The sequence below is a fragment of the Symphalangus syndactylus genome, chromosome 13, assembly GCF_028878055.3.
Source record: "Symphalangus syndactylus isolate Jambi chromosome 13, NHGRI_mSymSyn1-v2.1_pri, whole genome shotgun sequence".
Taxonomy (NCBI): domain Eukaryota; kingdom Metazoa; phylum Chordata; class Mammalia; order Primates; family Hylobatidae; genus Symphalangus; species Symphalangus syndactylus.
The window spans coordinates 45,778,981-45,791,446 of NC_072435.2; the positions used below are offsets into that span (position 1 = coordinate 45,778,981).

General features: G+C 50.7%; 1 protein-coding gene and 1 pseudogene across 4 annotated transcripts in view; both read right to left on the reverse strand.

Annotated features, from left to right (window-relative positions):
- PBX4 (PBX homeobox 4) overlaps positions 1-12,466 on the reverse strand; it is a 65,579-nt gene that overhangs the window by 18,330 nt on the left and 34,783 nt on the right. The window lies entirely within an intron of this gene.
- LOC129459423 (PHD finger-like domain-containing protein 5A) lies at positions 8,373-9,382 on the reverse strand (annotated as a pseudogene).

The following is a 12,466-nucleotide window of genomic DNA, read 5'->3' on the forward strand; positions in this document are numbered from 1 at the left end:
CTGCTCTCTAGAAACCTTTCGAGGCTTTTTCAGTCACTTACTGAGTACCTACTGAGTGCTGGACCTGAGCTTTGAGGATGACAAGTGGCTGCTGCTTGCCCTGGGGGGATAAGAACCAGGGTCTTGCTGCTGCTACTGGGGTCTCCTGTGCTACTGGCCTCCTGACCAGTGACCCTTAGAAAGAACAGGGCCACTGGCCACAGTTCTGCCGGTGGGACCCAGCGTGGTAAACTGGGACCTAGGCTGAGGTTAACTTTCATGTCCCGATTTTCAGAATGAGAGCTCAACTTCCATCAGCTCCAGCTTATCTTGTAGTCAAAGAAACAAAGGTAATAAGGAAATGAGTTCTACAAGGCATTCTAGCAAGGTGCTCACCAGGAGCCACTTTCATTTGTTGTGAGGGTGTTTCCTCCCTAAACAAGGCCTCTGATATTGGAGGACAGGGATAAGGTAGGCAGGTGGTAAATAACCTTCTGTACTTAGATCCCAACTGCTTAAAAGAAAAAACACCAGCTATTGGGAAGATCACTCAGGCAGGAGTGCAGTGGCATGCTGCAGCCTTGACTTCCTGGGCTCAAGTGATCCTCCCGCCTCAGCCTCCTGAGTAGCTGGGACTACAGGCATGCGCCACCCTGCCCAGCTAATTTTTATATTTTTTGTAGAGACGAGGTTTTGCCATGTTGCCCAGGCTGGTCTTGAATTCCTGGATTCAAGTGATCCTCCTGCCTTGGCCTCCCAAAGTGCTAGGATTACAGGCATGAACCACTACGCCCGACCAGATTTTACCTTGTTTAGAGTAGGACTCCTAGAAAGGTGATCTGTCCTCTGGGCCAGCACACACCTGTCACCTGCCTACAGCAAGGCCAGCACAGTCACCAGCATCTGCACATGGAAATGTATTGCAATTTGACAGAGTAATTTGATGTCTATTGAATTTAACACAACTTTTGGCCTTACTGACTTGTATGTCTGTTTTATTTTTCCTTTCTTTTCCCCATTAGTTCATCTTGCTTCTGTTTTACATGGCCACCATGCTGGGGTGGCCAAAACCCTGCCTGAGGCTGGAGGGGCCTGAAGGCTGAGCCTGAGCTGCTGCTGGGAGCTCTGATGAGCCTCTGAACCACCCCAGTCCAAAATCCAAACTCTCAGGGCCCATAAGAGCTGGGGTGGAACAGTCCAGAATTGAGAGTAAGCCTATTTCCTCGAACACACCTGTAGGATGCCTGCTTCCCCTCTGCATTATTACTGTCTTTCGGGTGGTGGTGGCACTGCCACTCGGAAGGATCCGGCGTTCTGCGTTCCTGTGTCAGGGAGGTGATGACACAGGGCAGAGCGCCTGCTCCAGCGCTTCCAGTGGAGAAAACACCAGGACACCAAACAAGGAACGGGAGACAAAGGCCACGCTGCAGGAGGAGCAACCTACTCGCTTTGGGAGACCTGTTTGGTGGGAAGCAGGCCTGTCCGACCCCAAGAATGCCAGCCCAGGGGTGTCAGGAAGGCTGCAGGAACCCAGGCCACGCGGTGCTGCCATTGGCTTTGGGAGCTGAGGGACTGGATGAGGTTATTGGCCAAGGAAGCTGTTCCTGCCAAGATGCAAGGTGACAGTGTGGGAATAGGCAGGGGCTTCCAAGTGGCTGGGTGGTGCTCTGAGCAGCAGGAGACGAGACTGGCTGTGAGAGGCCCATGGAGGAAGTCGTACCACCCAGTTCCCTAGGAGAGTGCCCTGGGATGTGAAGGACATCGTGGGGTGGCCCCAGCAGGAGGCTGGGGAGCCCAACACAGTGAAGGCAGAAGGCCAGCAGGATTCTTCCATGAGAACCCAAGGCCCCCTACCTTTGGGATCTGGCCTCATTTGCTCCTGGCACCTCCCACCCCCCAAACCCTGCTGCTGCTTGCTCCTCTCACCTCTCAGCTCCAATCTAGCTTCTCAGTTATATGGGAGTGGGGCAGGGAAGTGCTGGGTAGAGAAGGGCGGGGACCCTGGTGAGGGCTCCACCCTCAGGCCTGTGCCCTTGGACCTAAGTGAGAACAAACATTTCTGTTTTTGTGGCCAAAAAGTTGCCTTTTGGCCTGCCACGCACCCCATCTTGTGCCCAAATAAGCCTGAGACCTTAAGCAGACACACACAAGCAGCTGGACGTCGAGAGGAACTCACCAGCAGAAGAACATACCAATAGACGCTGGCGGGCCATTGATAGTGGAATGATGCGGACACCGAGGGAAATCCAGGACAGCCCAGTTGCTGGGCGGCCCAACTCCAGGGCAAGACAACCTTCCCAATCCAACCCCCTTTGGGCCCCGCATCCATCTGCTGAGAGCCACCTACACCACTCAGTAAAACCTTGTACTCGTTCTCCAAGCCCACATGTGATCCGATTTTTCCAGTACACTAAGGCAAGAACCCCAGAATAGAGAAAGCCCTTTGTCCTTGAGATAGGGCAGAGGGTCTAACTGAGCTGATTAACACAAGCCTGCGGACAGCTAAGCTGAAAGAGCACACTGTAACACATGCCCACTGGGGCTTTGGCAGCTATAAACACAACCCTAAGACGCTGCGCTGCCGCTGTGGGGTCGGAGCCTGCGCTCCTTCCACCTGCCTGACTGCATGCTCCCCCTTAGGGGTTTGAGCTTCGGGCACCGAAGAAGTGAGCCACACCCCTGTCACATGCCCTGCAAAGGGGAAAAGGGAACACTCCTGTTTCACCAGGGCTCCGGGAACACCAAGCTCAGGCCCACGTCATGAACTCTTTCCCAGCAAGAAAGTGGAGGTGGCCAGGTGCGGTGGCTTATGCCTGTAATCCCAGCACTTTGGGAGGCTGAGGTAGGTGGATCACCTGAGGTCAGGAGTTCGAGACCAACCTGACCAACATGGCGAAACCCCGTCTTTACTGTGATCCCAGCTACTTGGGAGGCTGAGACATGAGAATAGCTTGAACCTTGGAGGCAGAGCTTGCAGTGGGCCGAGATCGTGCCATTGCACTCCAGCCTGGGCAAGAGAGTGAGACTCAGTCTCAAAAAAACAAAGCAAAACAAAACAAAGATGCAGAAAGGCCAGGTGCAGTGGCTCACACCTGTAATCCCAGCACTTTGGGAGGCTGAGGTGGGAAGATCACTTCAGCTCGGGAGTTTGAGAAAAGCCTGGGCAACATAGCAAGACCCCATCTCTACAAAAAAATTTAAAAAATGAGTCAGGTGTGGTGGCACACACCTGTAATCCCAGCTACTCGAGAAGCTGAGACAGGAAGATCGCTTGAGCCCCGGAGTTTGAGGCTGCAGTGAGCTGTAACTGCGCCACTGCACTCCAGCCAGTTCGACAAAGCAAGACCCCCTTCCCTGCCAAAAAAAAAGATACAGAAAATTAACAAAATCAATTAAAACCCTTGGGCAAACCTGGTCAGGCACAGTAGCTCATGCCCTAATCCCAGCACTTTAGGAGGCTGGGGTTGGGGGGATCACCTGAGGTCAGGAGTTCCAGACCAGCCTGGCCAACACAGTGAAACCCCATCTCTACTAAAAATAGAAAAAGCTCACGCCTGTAAACCCAGCACTTTGGGAGGTTGAGGCGGGCAGATTACCTCAGGTTGGGAGTTGGAGACCAGCCTGACCAACATGGAGAAATCCCATCTCTACTAAAAATACAAAATTAGCTGGGCGTGGTGGCACACGCCTGTAATCCCAGCTACTCGGGAGGCTGAGGCAGGAGAATCGCTTGAACCCAGGAGGCGGAGGTTGTGGTGAGCCGAGATAATGCCATTGCACTACAGCCTAGGCAACAAGAGCGAAACTTCGTCTCAAAAAGAAAGAAAGAAAAATTAGCTGGGTGTGGTGGTGCACACCTGTAATCCCAGCTACTTGGGAGGTGGAGGCTCGAGAACCACTTGCGCCCAAGAGGCGGAGGTTGCAGTGAGCCAAGATCGTGCCACTGCACTCCAGCCTGGGTGATAGAGTGAGACTATGATTCAAAAAAATTAAAAACCCACAGGCAAATCAAAGAATGGAAAGAACCTTCCTTAACCTGATAATGGGCATGTCCTCAAGCCCCACAGCAAATCCCAGTCTTCCTGGAGATATTTTAGAGCCACTGCTTCAAATCAGACACAAGTAGGCAGGGAGGTCCCTCCTCAGCTCAGACCAGCAGGGTCCAGTCAAGGAGACCAGAAACTCGGGAGGGGGACAGACCAGCAGGTAGCAAGGCATGACAAAGAAGATATGACCCACTCACAGGCTGAAGGGTGTCCCTACAGCTGGAGTCACCCAGAGTCATGGATGTAATGGACAACTTCCCCTCCTCTCCACACTGCCCCCAACAGACCTCAAGGTGTGGTCTGACACGACCAAGGGCTGTTTTTTTTTTTTTTTTTTTTTTAAGATGAAGTCTCACTCTGTTGCCTAAGCTGGAGAGCAGTGGCACAATCTCGGCTCACTGCAACCTCCACCTCCAGGGTTCAAGCAATTCTCCTGCCTCAGCCTCCCAAGCAGATGGGACTACAGGCATGTGCCACCATGCCTGGCTAATTTTTGTATTTTTAGTAGACATGGGGTTTCACTATGTTGGCCAGCCTGGTCTCGAGCTCCTGACCTCGTGATCCGCCCCCCTTGGCCTCCCAAAGGGCTGGGATTCCAGGTGTGAGCCACCTCCCGGCCCAAGGGCTGTTTTATCTTATGGTTTCCTGGGCATCATGGGCACTGAGGTTACTCCTTAACTCTAAACAAGGAGACTTCTGGAGCCCAGCCTGTTTGTATTGAGAACTGCCTGGCTTTACCTTTTAGGCTACGTCCCACAGGTTAGTTCATTTAAGTAACATTCTAGGACAGGCGCTAGAACAGGCTTTGTTCTGTTCTCTGAGGCAGACCAGCCTGGCTAACATGGCGAAACCCCATCTCTACTAAAAATATAAAATTAGCTGGGCGTGGTAGTGCACACCTGTAATTCCAGCTACTTGGGAGGCTGAGGCAGGAGAACCTCTTGAACCCGGGAGGCAGAGGTTGAGGTGAGTCCAGATCGCGCCATTATACTCTAGCCTGGGTGACAGAGCGAGACTCCATCTCAAAAAAAAAAAGTAACATTCTAGATAAATCCTTATCTTAAGTCATGGAAGTTTCTCAGATCCATCAGTTTCTGAAATAGTGGCTGCCACACACTAGATATTCACCCAACTGAGGGATTATCACACTAGGCAAATCTCCATCATCTCTAATTAAAATACATCACAACCAGTCACAACTGAAGTGTCAGGCCTCTGAGCCCAAGCTAAGCCATATCCCTTGTGACTTGCACGTATACATCCAGACGGCTTGAAGCCACTGAAGATCCACAAAAGAAGTGAAAATAGCCTTAACTGATGACATTCCACCATTGTAATTTGTTTCTGCCCCACCCTAACTGATCAATGTACTTTGTAATCTCCCCCACCCTTAAGAAGGTTCTTTGAAATTCTCTCCACCCTTGAGAATGTACTTTGTGAGACCCCTGCCCGCAAAACATTGCTCCTAACTCCACCGCCTATCCCAAAACCTGTAAGAACTAATGATAATCCCACCACCCTTTGCTGACTCTCTTTTCGGACTCAGCCCACCTGCACCCAGGTGAAATAAACAGCCATGTTGCTCACAGAAAGCCTGTTTGGTGGTCTCTTCACATGGACGAGTGAGAAATGAAAATGCTGGAACCACAATCAAATATGCAAATTAATTTCATTTCCATATGTTTACACGTTTGTTAATTAAAACCCTGCAGTTCTGAAATAAACTATTAGGTGATTTAAAAAAAAATTCCTACTGTTCTGTACATTTAAAAAGTAAATAGGCCGAGCATGTGGTGGCTTATGCCTGTAATCCTAGCACTCTGAGGGGCTGAGACGGGAGGATCACTTAAGCCCAGGAGTTCAAGACCAGCCTGGGCAACACAACAAGATCCCCATCTATAAAAAATACAAAAATTATGCCGGGCGCGGTGGCTCACGCTTGTAATCCCAGCACTTTGGGAGGCCGAGGCGGGCGGATCACGAGGTCAGGAGATCGAGACCACGGTGAAACCCCATCTCTACTAAAAATACAAAAAAAGTAGCCGGGCGTGGTGGCGGGCGCCTGTAGTCCCAGCTACTCGGAGAGGCTGAGGCAGGAGAATGGCGTGAACCCGGGAGGCGGAGCTTGCAGTGAGCCGAGATCGCGCCACTGCACTCCAGCCTGGGTGACAGAGCGAGACTCTGTCTCAAAAAAAAAAAAAAAAAAAAAAAATACAAAAATTAGCTGGATATGGTGGCTTGTATCTGTAGTCTCAGCTACTTGAGAGGCTGAGGTGGGAGGATCACCTGAACCTGGGAAGTCAAGAATGCATTGAGCCATGATCATGCCACTGTACTCCAGCCTGGGTGACAGAGAAAGACCCTGTCTCTAAAAATAAACAAACAAACAATTATATGAACTGCTGATGCTGACTAAAAATGATATGCGGTTTAGGCTTGTTTTTCTGTGCTACTGTCCTTGCATGTGGTAACAGGGCAAAAGGAAGACAGCAAAACACTGTAATATATAGTGCTGTAATATATATTTTTCCAGATGTGCCAGGCAGCACATCTGGAAAAATAAGCCCCTGTGAGGAGTTGCAAACATTTAGGAGCCACAGCTAAGAAAAACAGCACTTGGCCGGGCACGATGGCTCATGCCTGTAATCCCAATACTTTGGGAGGCCGAAGCAGATGGATTGTGAAGTCACGAGATTGGGATCATCATGGCTAACACAGTAAAACCCCGTCTCTACTAAAAATACAAAAAATTAGCCGGGCGCGGTGGCATGCACCTGTAGTCCCAGCTACTCAGGAGGCTGAGGCAGGAGAATCGCTTGAACCCAGGAGGTGGAGGTTACTGTGAGCCGACATCGCGCCACTGCACTCCAGCCTGGGCGACAGAGTGAGATTCCGTCTCAAAACAAAAAAAAAAAGAAAAACAGTACTCACTGATGGCTTCTATCTACCATAAACAATTTTATTTTTCTTTTTAATTTTTTTGAGACGGAGTCTCACTCTGTTGTCCAGGCTGGAGTGCAGTGGCACAATCTTGGCTCACTGCAACCTCTGCCTCTCAGGTTCAAGCGATTCTCCTGCCTCACCCTCCCGAGTAGCTGGGATTACAGGCACCTGCCAACCCACCCAGATAATTTTTGTTTTTTTGTTTTGTTTTTGTTTTTTGACTACCAGAAGATAAACATGAACTTTATTAATAGCAATAGAAAGGGTTTCCAATTTCTCAGAATGAAAATAACATGACACCAGCACAAGTGTTAAAACAGTAGGCCGGGAGCAGTGGCTCACGCCTGTAATACCAGCACTTTGGAAGGCTGAGGCGGGCAGATCACCTGAGGTCGGGAGTTTGAGACCACCCTGGCCAACGTGGTGAAACCCCATCTCTACTAAAAATAAAAAAATTAGCCAGGCGTGGTGGCGGACTCCTGTAATCCCAGCTACTTGGGCAGCTGAGGCAGGGGAATTGCTTGACCCCGGGAGGCGGAGGTTGTGGTGAGCCAAGATCGAGCCATTGCACGCCAGCCTGGGTGACAGAGCAAGACTCCGTCTCAAATTAAAAAAAAAAAAAAAAAGAGTAAATGCCTACATTTCTTGTTCTGATAGCTCCCCACCTCACACTGAAGGTTCCTCAAGGACAGCTGCCACCAGAGCTGCTGCAAGAACATGTTTTCCACTGAGTGTAGTTTCATAGTCAACTACTCAAGCAGAAGACTAAAATATTATTTCTTTTTAGAAGATCTTGGTTGAGGGAGCTACATATCAATATGGAGAACAGATCTTTGCTTCTCGAATTCAAGAAAAACCATTAATTAATCTATCAATTTTTCTCCGATACAGTGCCCCAAAGTGCTCTGTGAAGAATCCTTTTCCATCCCTACTACATGTCTGTGTGAAGGGAGAGGAGGGGGTGGCAAGCTGCCAGTACACCAGCAGGGACTCCTGGTGATGCTCTGGGCTCTGCTCCTTTCTGCTGGTAATAGTAGACATCTTTTCTGGCAGCTGCAGCAGCTTGATGTGGGGCGGTGGGGAGGAAGGGGCCACCCACCAATCACTTCTTTTTTTTTTTTTTTTTGAGACGGAGTCTCGCTCTGTCATCCAGGCTTGAGTGCAGTGGCGCGATCTCGGCTCACTGCAAGCTCTGCCTCCTGGGCTCATGCCATTCTCCTGTCTCAGCTTCCTGAGTAGCTGGGACTACAGGCGCCCGCCACCACACCCGGCTCATTTTTTGTATTTTTAGTAGAGATGAGGTTTCACTGTGTTCGAGGGTCTCGAACTCCTGAACTCGTGATCTGCCCGCCTCGGCCTCCCAAAGTGCTGGGATTACAGGCGTGAGCCACCGCGCTCGGCCAATCACCTCTTCTTGAAGCCATATTTTTTGCGTTCATAGAAGAGGTCTTAGGCCGGGCGCGGTGGCTCACGCCTGTAATCCCAGCACGTTGGGAGGCCGAGGCGGGCGGATCACGAGGTCAGGAGATCGAGACCAGCCTGGCTAACACGGTGAAACCCTGTCTCTACTAAAAATACAAAAAATTAGCCGGGCGTGGTGGCGGGCGCCTGTAGTCCCAGCTACTCGGAGAGGCTGAGGCAGGAGAATGGCGTGAACCCGGGAGGCGGAGCTTGCAGTGAGCCGAGATCGCGCCACTGCACTCCAGCCTGGGTGACAGAGCGAGACTCTGTCTCAAAAAATAAAATAAAATAAAAAAAGAAGAGGTCGCCGGGTGCGGTGGCTCAAGCCTGTAATCCCAGCACTTTGGGAGGCCGAGGCGGGCGGATCACGAGGTCAGGAGATCGAGACCATCCTGGCTAACACAGTGAAACCCCATCTCTACTAAAAATACAAAAAATTAGCCGGACGTGTTGGCGGGCGCCTGTAGTCCCAGCTACTCGGGAGGCTGAGGCAGGAGAATGGCATGAACCCGGGAGGTGGAGCTTGCAGTGAGCTGAGATCGCGCCACTGCACTCCCGCCTGGGAGACAGAGCAAGACTCCGTCTCAAAAAAAAAAAAAAAAAAAAAAGAAGAGGTCTTAGAGCTCCCCAAATAGACAATCTTCAGGCAGCCATCCCTATTCTTCTCCTGGATGGTGCACTCCTTACAATAATAGGCATCAGAGACCCCAGGGCCTCCACAGATCACACAGCGCCCTGGTAAGATGCATAGTTACACTCATCACATATGCGCATCAGAGTGCAGGGAGGCACACAGGAGTCACAAATAACACATTTGCCATCAAATTTTTCACACAGTCATCTGATGGCAACACCAGCCTGCTTGCAGCAAAAGATCAAATCAGGATGATGTTTAGCCATAGTTCCCAACTAAGCTAGCCACCACACAATTTTTGTATTTTTAGTAGACACGGGGTTTCACCATGTTGGCCAGGCTGGTCTCGAACTCCTGACCTCGTGATCTACCCGCCTCACCCTCCAAAAGTGCTGGGATTACAGGTGTGAGCCACCGTGTGGCCCAATTTTTTCATCTGAAGAAATGCTCTAATTTCAAACAACAACTAATGAGAGCCATGGGGGAAAGGTCTAGAAGCTTCAGGAGCTGGGCTACAGTCACCATGAGGTGTGGTGCTTCTTTGGCTGAGTCTCATACAGGGAGGTAACCAGCCTAGCAACATGCACACTAACCATGACCAACCAATTCCCAACCTGGGAATCAAAGAGTTTTAGGCCATCCAATGCCCTGACTACTCTAAAAGGAATTTCCCAAGGAACTGATCTATCAATAAGTTCACCAGGGCTGGACAGGTTGGCTCATCTCTGTAATCCCAGCACTTTTAGAGGATGAGAAGGGAAGATTGCTTGAGGACAAGAGTTTAAGACCAGCCTGGGGGGCCGGGCGCGGTGGCTCACGCTTGTAATCCCAGCACTTTGGGAGGCCGAGGTGGGCGGATCACGAGGTCAGGAGATCGAGACCATGGTGAAACCCCGTCTCTACTAAAAATACAAAAAAATTAGCCGGGCGTGGTGGCGGGCCCCTGTAGTCCCAGCTACTCGGAGAGGCTGAGGCAGGAGAATGGCGTGAACCCAGGAGGCGGAGCTTGCAGTGAGCCGAGATCGCACCACTGCCCTCCAGCCTGGGCGACAGAGCGAGACTCTGTCTCAACAACAACAAAAAAAAGACCAGCCTGGGCAACACAGCAAGATCCCATCTCCACAGAAAAATATCCAGGCATGGTGGTACCCACTTGTAGTCCCAGCTACTCCAGAGGCTGAGGTGGGAGGATCACTTGAGCCGGGAATTCAAGGGAGCAGTGAGCTATGATCACACCAGTGCCTCCAACCTGCATGACAGAGCGAGATCGTGACTCAAAAAAATAAAATAAAAAGAGGCTGGGTGCGGTGGCTCACGCCTATAGTCCCAGCACTTTGGGAGGCCAAGGCGGGCGGATCACGAGGTCAGGAGATCAAGACCATCCTGGCTAACACGGTGAAACCCCGTCTCTACTAAAAATACAAAAATTAGCGGAGTGTGGTGGTGGGCGCCTGCAGTTCCAACTACTCGGGAGGTGGAGGCAGGAGAATGGCATGAACCTGAACTCGGGTGGTGGAGCTTGCAGTGAGCTGAGATCACACCACTGCACTCCAGCCTGGGCGACCGAGTGAGACTCCGTCTAAAATAAATAAATAAAGACAAAGAAAAAAAAAAGTTCTGGTCAGGCATGGTGGCTCATGCCTGTAATCCCAAGCACTTTGGGCGGCTGAGGCGGGTGGATCACCTGAGGTCAGGAGTTCGAGACCAGCCTGGCCAACGTGGTGAAATCTCATCTCTACTAAAAATACAAAAATTAGCTGGGCATGGTGGCGGGCACCTGTAATCCCAGCTACTCGGGAGGCTGAGGCAGGAGACTCGCTTGAACTCGGGAAGTGGAGGTTGCAGTGAACCGAGATCGCACCATTGCACTCCAGCCTGGGTGACAGAGCAAGACTCCAGCTCAAAAGAAAAAAAGACGTTCTCGGTATCTATGGTGTGCCAAGCCCACAACAGGGCAGAGATGAACCACAGATCTGCCCTGTGCTTTCTTGATGCTGGTCTTCCAGGAAAAGAGAGGTCAGAAAACAACCAGAAAAGTACAAACGCACAAGACAGTTTCCGTCAATGGTTAAGCCCCAAGAGGCAGCAAAAAAGTGCTAATTCATAAGAATGTGCATGTGCACTAAGGCCTTAAGCTACAGGCACACTGTTTTAGATACGGCCCCTACCAAAGACTCTCAATCCTTGAGGTGAGCTTTATTGAGATATAATTCACATGCCATATAATTCACCTGCTTAAAGTGAATAATTCAGTGGTTTTTAGTTTATTCCCAAGGTTGTGCAACCACCACCACTAGCTAACATTCTCATCCTCCCTAAAGATACCCCGTCTCTGGCCGGGCGCGGTGGCTCACGCTTGTAATCCCAGCACTTTGGGAGGCCGAGGCGGGCGGATCATGAGGTCAGGAGATCGAGACCATGGTGAAACCCCGTCTCTACTAAAAAATAGAAAAAATTAGCCAGGCGTGGTGGCGGGCGCCTGTAGTCCCAGCTACTCGGAGAGGCTGAGTCAGGAGAATGGCATGAACCCGGGAGGGGGAGCTTGCAGTGAGCCGAGATCGCGCCACTGCACTCCAGCCTGGGCGACAGAGCGAGACTCCGTCTCAAAACAAACAAACAAAAAAAAGATACCCCGTCTCTATGACCGCTCAGTCACTCTCTACGCCCCCTCCCTAGCCCCGGGACAACCACGAGTCTTCTGGTCTCTATGGATTTGCCTGATCTGGACTCTTCATATTGATGGAATCACACAGCACGTGATGTGACATTTCATATCTGGCTTGTCCTACCCAGCATCATGTTTTCGGGGTGCACCCACATTGCAGCCTGTGCCAATACTTCATTCCTCTTTACGGCTGAATAATACTCCATTGCATGGATGGACCACGTTTTGTTTTGTTTTCTTTGTTTTTTGTTTGCTTTTGAGACAGAGTCTTGCTCTGTCGCCCAGGCTAGAGTGCAGTGGCGTGATCTCCGCTTACTGCAACCTCCGCCTCCCAGGTGCAAGTGATTCTCGCGCCTCAGCCTCCCGAGTAGCTGGGATTACAGGCATATGCCACCACGCCCAGCTAATTTTTATATTTTTAGTAGAGATGGGGGTTTCACCATGTTGGCCAGGCTGGTCTTGAACCCCTGACCTCAAATGATCCACCCACCTTGGCCTCCCAAAGTGCTGGAATTACAGGTGTGAGCCATGGCGCCTGGACACACATTTTGTTTTTCTAGTTATCATGGACATCAGGTTGTTTTCAGATTCCTTAATCTGTATATTTATATACACTGATCCACTTCTCTGTCCAACAGACACTTTGGCAATGATGGGATGTTCTAGACCTTTCTATCACAGGAGGCACCAGCCCTGTGTGGCTGCTGAGACTTGAAATGTGGCTGGTGTGGCTGAGGA